Source organism: Cavia porcellus, unplaced genomic scaffold, assembly GCF_034190915.1.
Source record: "Cavia porcellus strain 051 isolate PalLab524CR breed Dunkin Hartley unplaced genomic scaffold, mCavPor4.1 scaffold_26, whole genome shotgun sequence".
In the NCBI taxonomy this organism is placed as follows: domain Eukaryota; kingdom Metazoa; phylum Chordata; class Mammalia; order Rodentia; family Caviidae; genus Cavia; species Cavia porcellus.
The window spans coordinates 39,935,629-39,944,847 of NW_026947509.1; positions in this window are offsets into that span (position 1 = coordinate 39,935,629).

The following is a 9,219-nucleotide window of genomic DNA, read 5'->3' on the forward strand; positions in this document are numbered from 1 at the left end:
CTGGAACTGCTGGCGGCTGCACAGCAGAAGTCAGCTCTCGAATTCAACCAGCAGGTCTGGTATTTCCTTCCCTTGGAGATTTCTGCCTTTTGACATTTTGGCTATTCAATTTCCCTGAGGTGTTCCAATAATGGAATCCAATACAATTTAAGGTTTAATATTGTTAAAGTGATTGCTGTGACATTAGGTGCATTCTCAATATTGTACAGTCTTACCACTGCCTTGTTTCAGAAAGATTTTCTGAGTATACACCCCAAGGTATTTCCTCCCCGCTCCTGCTGCTTCTAGATACTGGCCACCATTCATCTTCTATCCCTGATCTCGACAGTCTGTGATTCTTTTTCAATACTGCAATCAGATTTACATTTCATCACAGAATCTTGGTAGAGACTCTTAAATCTTGCTTTGTCAAGGATGGGAAAATCCTAAATGCATCCCAAGTATTTCACCCCACATATTCACTGAATTATTCAGTCATCTGTTGTGACACAAGAAATATTTATTATTGCAAAATGTAGAATGCACTATGAGTGAATGATAAAATACAGGGCATAATGACGGTCATAGACATACCCCTGGGGAACACTGGTCACACTTGGAGCTGTTTCTCCTTCCTGTCTTCTCTGTAGGGTTCAAGTCTGTGTTTTTGTTGCTGGGTGGGAGTGCCTCAGGCCTCAGTTCTCTATTCATGTATGCATCCCCTAGGGACATAGCACGGTCCAGGAGGACTCTCCATTGGTATTTTCTGTGGGCACCATGTCACCCTGTTTTCAGCAACCTCTGCTCTGGACTTTATCTAAACTTTCAGCTCTCAGTAGAGCTGGGGGAAACATTGGTCTCTGTGAATCTCATTTTATAAGATGGTTTCCTGGGAGTGGAGTGTCTGGGTTAGAGTTACAGAAGTGGTGCAGGTACATTCTCTTAGCTGGGTTGTCCCCGAGAAGCAAGGGTAGAACACATAGTTCCTGGGGACAGAGATTTTTGGTAGCATCCAAGAGATTGAGCTGTGTGTACAGGCTCTCCAGTAACCTGCAGAGAGGCAACACCTTTCTCATGACAGAGGAACAGATCAGCAGAGCCCAGCATCTCCCATGTGAAGCACAACAAACTTTCTCTAGATTTTGGTTCAATTTTGTTTCTAGTTTAGGAAATTTCTGTGTCTCATGGAAACCACATACAGAAGGTCCCCAGGATCCTGTCTTTCCCTGTGGACACTGCAGAGAAGAAGTTGTTAAATTCTGTGTGGTACGAAGGATTGAACCCAACGAAAGGCTTCTGACTGAGATACACCAGTGACACAGAGTCTCCCTAAATAGTGGAGTTTTCCAGCCTGAGTTCAGAAAAAGGGTTCCTCTTTCCTCAGTTTTGCAGACTATGGATGATTGAGGTGCATCAGCTCACACAGTTCCATTCAGTATTTTTGAAAGGCTCCAGAAATAATCTCGGTATTCTCCCTGAGCACCTTCAGGCCTGTAGTCAATTTGGTGTCTTACTCAAGGGGTGTGGAGTCCAGGAAGGGGCCTCTTTCTGTGATATTTTATCAGGGCGACAGTGAACTGAGATATTCTGCCGTAAAAGCTAAAGAAGCCAGATGTAATTCTTTCTTGGGACATTTCATCAGAAATCTGGGGAGAATTGTGTGTGACCTTCTCAATGGACTGACCCAACTAGGATGAGCCTCTGTTTTCCCATTTCTACAATGAGAGGCTGTCTCAGGAATCATGGGTAGTCCTTCATGCATGGAGGGTACGAACAACCTCTCCACAGCTAGTGACACTTAAATTCTAATATGAGAATCCCTTTACTTCTGGGGTCCTCCTGTACCTGCTGTGCCATAGTAGCCTCTGTGGAACACTGGGAGTGTGGGCTTTGGTTCAGCCTCAAACCCTCCTAAGAAGCTATGGGTGAGACAGCAATTCCATGTTTGCCCAATCTCTTACAGATTGAACACCAGGCTGCAGCGCACCTGGCAGAAGTCTGCCCCCTGAGCACAACGCACTCAGGTGGGCCTCACACTGGAATGGAACCCGTGGAGCCAACCTTTCTAGACAGCAGCACAGGCCCCAGCTCCTCCTTCCTGGACTCCTCAGCGTCCAACATCTCCAGCGCTGAGGCCCTGATGCTAGAAGGGTGAGTTCCTCTCTAGCAGCCCATGGGCATTGGCCATGGTGGGCAAGCACCTCTCCCCGCCTCGGTTGTAAACACGACGGTGTGAAGTGCATCAAGATTGCAGGGTCACTGAGGAAGAAATGTCATCTTTATGGGACATGCTGACCCTGGCCTTGATCCTACGAAAGACCTGCTGTTTGCTTCTCAGGGAAGAGCTTCCGTCTGCACTGGGAAGCAAGTTTTGCCTCCCCTCACTGTGACCTGCACATGGGGAAAGCAGTTCTGATCATTTGAAAGGAGGTTGGAGAGTCCCTCTGTGGTTGTCAGGGTGTTCCCAGAGCAGGGATCCTCTGGGGAGCACAGGGGCCTAGGCCCCCACTCACAGCATGCAAGAGCTTGTGGGTACCATCAATCCGTCAATAGACATGAAGGCACACGATGGAAAGACACTTTCCAGGCATGGCTCCTGCTCTGCTAAGCAGAGCAGAAGAAAACTTTGGCCTTTTGGTTTAAATGGAATCTGAAAGCAGTGAGTTCACCCTGGATAACCCAGTAGGTATTGCTCCCATGGCAGTGGATGTGATGCCCTCCTGACTGTCTAGACGTGGATGTACAGCAGTGCAGGAGGAGCTCCACAGAGGCACAGGGAAATGGGCAACACATTGCCCTGTGAGCTAGAGACTAAGCTATCACTTCTGCTCACAGACTCTGACCAAACTCTCCCTTCTCAGATATTGTATACAGCAGCAGCCCTGTGCCCCTGAGTGCAAAGACATAGCACATACCAATGTCTCTCTTCACCAAGCTGACCTGCCAGTGGGGAGGTTGGAGTGTCACAGTGTCAGGCCTCACTGTAAGGGCAGAGGTGTCACACCACTAAGGAAGCCTTCTGTCAACCGTCTCCCTGGGACTGTGCTACACCACTGGGGGTGGGAGAGGGTCAGGCTGGACACTGCACAGAGTAGGCAAGAGGCCGACGTTTCCCTTCCTGCATGTGGACTGGGCAGAGAGAGTGGGAGCAAAGGCAGGCCTTTCACTCTGCTCCATCTTCTCCAGGTCCACCCCTTCTGCTCTTGACCGTTCACCGGATCTTTCCTCTGAGGTGGATCCACCATGGGAAATCCTGGGCCAGCTGGAGCCTCCTGAGCCCCCTGAGCTGGAGCCCCAGGGTAAGGAGCACAGATATATGGGCCTGTGGGCCTATGGGGAAGGGTGTGCCTTGGAACACAGCAAAGCTTCCCGATGCTTGGTGTCACAGCAACATCGAGACACTTAGCAGTCACTGTGGGACGCGGTGTGAGATGCCTTGCTGGCCAGTGTTGGTACACATGGCTCTCTTGGCCGTCGGTGGGAAGCTTTTCCCCTGGGAAGGAACACGCATGGTTCCTGATCTTTTCTCCCCTTGCAGCCGCAGACCCAGCTGCCACCAATGCCGAATTTCCACCTGCAGAGCTTGTGCCTGCTCCAAGGGCAGCTCCCTCCACACCTCTGGTGTCACTGCAAGATCCAGCATCTGGAATTCCTTCACAACCAGATGCAGAGCTGGATCTGCTGGCGGCTGCACAGCAGAAGTCAGCTCTCGAATTCATCCAGCAGGTCTTTATCTGTATCGGCTTTATCCTTTTCTTTGAGATTTCTCTCTTTTTGTTTTATTCACTATGCGATTTTCTCTGAGATACTCAAGTATTAACGTCAAATAAAATTTATGTTTCAATATTGTTAAAGTTATCGCTTTGGCATTATTTGCATTCTCATGATCGTACAGCTTTCACGGTTGTCCTGTGAACATTTTCCTGAGTATACACCCAAAGGTATTTCTTCCCCTCTCCTGCTGCTTCTGGATCCTGGTCACGATTCATCTTCTATCCCTAATCTCCCCAGTCCATAATTTTTTAAATTCTGCAATCAGATTTGCATTTGATCACAGAATCTTGGTAGAGATTTGCTAATCTTGTTTTTTCTAGTAATGAAATATCCTAAATAGTTCCCAAGAATTTTTCATCACATATTCAGTGTATTATTCAGTTATTGTTGTCAGACCAGAAATATTTATTATTGTAAAATATAGAAGGCCATATGCGTTTATGATAAAATATAGGGCATTATGACAGTCACAGACAAACCCCTGGGGAACACTGGTCTCACTTGGAGCTGTTTCTTCTTCCTGTCTTCTCTGTAGGTTTCAAGTCTGTTTTAGTTACTATGTGGGGAGTGCCCCAGGCATCAGTTCTCTATTCATGTATGCATGCCCTAGGGACATAGCCTGGTCCACGAGGACTCTCCATTGGTATTTTCTGTGGGCACCATGTCACCCTGTTTTCAGCAACCTCTGATCTGCACTTTTTCTAATCTTTCAGTTCATAGTACAGCTGAGGGAATCATTTGTCTCTGTGAATCTCATTTTTTATGATGCATTCCTGGGAGTGGAGTGTCTGGGTTAGAGTTATAGAAGTTGTGTATGTACATGCTCTGAGCTGGGGTGTCCCCAAGACCCAAGGTTATAACACATATTTCCTAAGAACAGAGATTTATTTGGGCCTTGAAGAGATTGAGCTGTGTGTAGAAGCTCTCAGGGGTTAACCTGCTGTCAGGCAATACCTTTGTCATGAGACAGACAGAGGAACAGATCAGCACTGCCCTGCATCTCCCACTTGATGCGCGACCAATTTTCTCTAGATTTTGGTTCAATTTTGTTTTTAAAATAGGAAATTTCTGAGTCTCATGGACACCATGTACAGAATGTCCCCAGGGTCCTGTGTTTCCCTGTGGACACTGCCAAGCCAAAATCATTAAATTCTGTGTGGTAGTAAGGATTGAACCCAAGGAAAGGCTTCTCACTGAGATACACCATGACACAGAGTCTCCCTGAATAGTTGAGTTTTCCAGCCTGGGTTCAGAAAACAGCATTCTGTTTCCTCAATTTTCCAGAGTATGGATTATTGATGTGCATCAGCTCACACAGCTCCATTCAGTATTTTTGAAAGGCTCCAGAAATAATCTTGGTGTTCTCGCTGAGCATCTTCAGGCCTGTAGTCAATTTGGTCTCTTAGTCAAGGTGTGTGGAATCCAGCAGATTGGTCCTTATCCTGGATTCCAGCAACTGACCGCACTTGTGCTCACTGAGTGCGAATCATTCCAAGGCCACCTAGTTGGGGTTAGTTTCCATTGGTTCCCCACTGCTCTCCCTCTCACACTGGCTCTTGATATATAGAGATCGTACAAGCTTCCCTTTTTTCGGCAAGGTTATCTGGGCAATTGAGTTAGGAAAAGCCTGTCCTAGTGCGACCTGCTCCCCTCCAGCCCCAAGATCCTGCACGTGAGGTACAAGCTGCAGACTTTTCCATGTCCTGAGTCTGTGCCCCCAACACTGCCAGGAACCATCTTATGTTCTCCGTGCACATCCCAAGCTCATCACCTCCTTCAGTTGTCAAGGGCTCATTCCGTGACCACACAGAAACACTGTGTCCTTGCCCGATGGTGCCAGGCTCTCAAACTAGGTATTTCTGCCCACTGCATTTGCCATCCAAATGGAGCTAGGCCTTGTTCTGGCAATGCCTGGGGGCAGGGATTTAGTGCTCAATACAAGCGACTCTGAGAACAATCTCTGTTTAATAGATTGTACCACTATGCAATGGCAATGGGATGCCACAATACAATAGCAAATTTCCACTCTACACGTTACATGTGCCAACTCCTTACCATTTATAAACCTCTGATAATTATTAATAAAAATAATAGTATGAATAAAATTTGAAAAGGAAACGAAATTCTGACACATGGAGGGAAAAAAACAATAGGACATGAAGAGAAACCAGTGTGGAAATTCCTCAAAGAACTTAAATTAAAAATTCCACATGACCCAGCTCTCCCCCTTCTAAGCACAATTTGTGACAGCTAAATTCTGGAAGGAGTCTGAATACCATTCAACATACAACTGTGTAAAAAAAATGTATCTATGACTAATGAAAGACTTGCCTACAAAGGAGGACAAATTAGAGTCATTTACAAGAATGTGGGGCACCTAGAAAAAATAATGTTGAATGAAATCAGACAGCTTAAATGCTACATAGTTCATCTCATTTGAGTAAGGCAAGGTACAAACAAAAAGCATAACAAAGATGGCCACCAAGTGGGAAAGAGTCTAAGAGAAGATGAAAAGAAGAGAAGGAGAAATAGCTAGAACAAGGATATGCCATGTACAGGAGCCTAATAACCTCAAAGAGTGCAAACACTGTGGAAACATGAGGTAAGATTGATGACATCCCAAGGAGGAAAATGGAGAGAGAGAATTTAGAGGAGGGGAAGTGTGGTAGGAGGGATGTGCAAGGGGATTTACAAAAGAACCAAGCTCTGTTACGCACATATACCCTTTCCCCACAGGGATTTTAAACTTCCTGTACTGCAAACATGTACTAATGACAAATTAACCTTGCACAGACATAAGATCCTCTGTCTCTGGGAAGATACAAGCCATAAGAACAAATATTTAGGGGGAGGAAATAGGTGGGAAAAAGTGACAGCAGACTGAAAGAAGCCTGCTCTGTACACTGACATGCAGTGTGACGGTCATTGAATGGAGAGAGGCCGCTGTGAGATGGTGAAGCCTCAGAAGCGACACATACCCGCTGCTGTGCTCTGAAGGAGACCTAAGCTTCTATAAGAATGTGGAAATGTGGAAGAGTCACTGGGCTGGTCAGAGAGCTTCCCCACCTCAGCCCACCCACTGTAAGGAGGCTTGCTGACTCCTGTCACAGAAAAGGAATCTTCAGGACATGTCAGAAAGAGAAACAAGCAAGCTGTATTAGCAGAGACAGAGGGTGTAGGTGTGCTCATGTGAGGGGTGTGGATACTCAAAGTAATGTGATATGTCAGGTCAGAAAGAGACCCTCTCAGAAAACATGTGGCCCTCCACAAACAACAGGAAGCACTCTAGGGCCATGCTGCCGGCAGCAACCAGAACAGATGGCCATAAGGAAAATTTAGGACAGGCCATGGGATCTGCTCAGTGCTGGAAGTCTGGTATTACCTATACAACTGAAGGGAATGTCCTGGGGACTTTGACCCCAAACAGTCTACCAGAGTCTTTGGCTTAGAAACCCATCCAAAAACTCTAAATGCTTAGCTTCTCCTTGGGTCAGCTGCCCACATTATTCATGATCTCACCCTTCCGCACTCATACAGAATAAACCCCACCTTTTGCTCACATAAAGCCCATTTTCTGGGTTGTCTGTCATGAGTTTATTGATCACCAGAAGCATTACAGCTTGAGAATGGGTGTATTTTATGTTTCGTGCAGACATAAAAAGCCACAGGTAAAAGTATCTATCTGCTCATCCTCCCTTAAAAGATAGAAGCCATTCACAGGCGTGGGTGTTTGGTTGTTTTGTGTTCTGCTTTCAGGAAAGTCCCACTTGCTGTTCTGAAGAATGTGCATTCTGTTGTTTTAGGGTGGACACTGTGGATACTTCTCCATTCCATTTCTTCAAAGGTTTAGTTCAACTCTGATATTTCCTTGTAGATTCTGTTTTTGTCAGGTTGATTTATTTGTGAATTGGAGGTACTGTGGTCCCCCATTGTAATTAGTGTTTATCTGATTTTTTTATGTCCTGTAGTGTTTGTTTTATAAAACTGAGTATACTAGTGTTATCTTTATAATTATTTCTTGTTTTTGAACTGTTCCCTTAGTGAGTATATAGTGACTTTCTTTCCCTCTATGGATCAGTTTTGACTTGAAATCCAAATTATCTGAAAATAGAATAGCTGCTCCTGCTTTTATTCATGTTCCTGCTGCATGGAATATTGTTTTCTATCCTTTGGTCTTTCTTCTGTGTGTTTATTATGGACTACATGCGTTTCTCATATTCTGCATATGGTTGGGTTTTGATTCTTGATCCATTATGCCAATTGGTGTTTTTGATTGGGAAGTTATTACTGGCAGATATCAGCGTATATCAGGCGTTATATTTTGCTGTTGTTGCTGATTTCCTTTTTTTCCCTCTTTTTGCTGAATTGCTTACGCTATCTGGTGTATTCATTCTGTTACATATTTTTGATATTACTGGCTTAACTTCTCTTTCTAGGATATCCTTTGATAATTTGTTTGTTCAGGGCCGAGGATAATATCAGTTATTACCTGAATGACTACTTGAATCCATATGGTTTAGGAAGAGTGTAGGTCGTGTGGCTGGGAGATTTTCTCTGCCACCCAGAAAGGGGAGCCATGGCATCAAGTGGACAGAGCATATGCTCTTTAGTTTTGAGGCAGGGCAGAAGCAAAAGAGAGGGAAGGAGAAGAGGCAGAGAGAGAGGTAGGGAGAGAGAGTGAAAGAGAGACAGAGGGAGAATGAGAGACAAACGAGAAATTTAGATGATCTTTTATCTAAAATGCTTTCTACCAAAAAATGTGCAAGGTTTAAGGAAACCACTTCACCTGGATGATACCCAAGCCTGGTCTTCTCCATGGTGTCTGGTGACTGGAATTCCCTGAGCAGCTGTGTAAGAAACTTTGCTCAAGATATTGGATGGAACAGTTCTTGTATGTTTCCTTGGTGAACAAATTTTAGCTCCATCTTAACTAGGAATGGGGTGGGTTGATCTGAGAAGAACTTGCCAAGGCCTCTACCAGTCAGAGAGAATACCTCTAGAATATTCTTTCAGTTCCTGGTTAGAGGGAGCACGGGCTTCCCATCTTTAGGGACTTATATATACACAAGAAATAATTTTGTAGGGACTTGAGATTTCTAAGTGATGGAAAGGAAGAAATAATTAAGGCTGAAGAAGTTTGTAGACAAGGAAAAGATGAAGGATGAGAGAAAGAGTTATATTTCAGAGGCAAGGATTTAAGGGAAACGGGAAAGCAAAAGGAAATGTCTTTGGCTAGACTTAACAAAGCCACCATATTGATGCCTTTTACCTCCTCTCTGGCGTGTCACGAAAAATGTCACCATGCTAGATCTAAGGAGTTCCCTGAAGCAGAAATGAGTAACCTAACCACCTTCCATAAAATAAGACTGCCATTGCTCAAAAAGAATTTTCAGAACCAGTCAGTAGTAGCCCCAGGAAAAGTCTTATTAGGTAGAAATTAAAAGGCATACAGTCAAAGAAATAGAG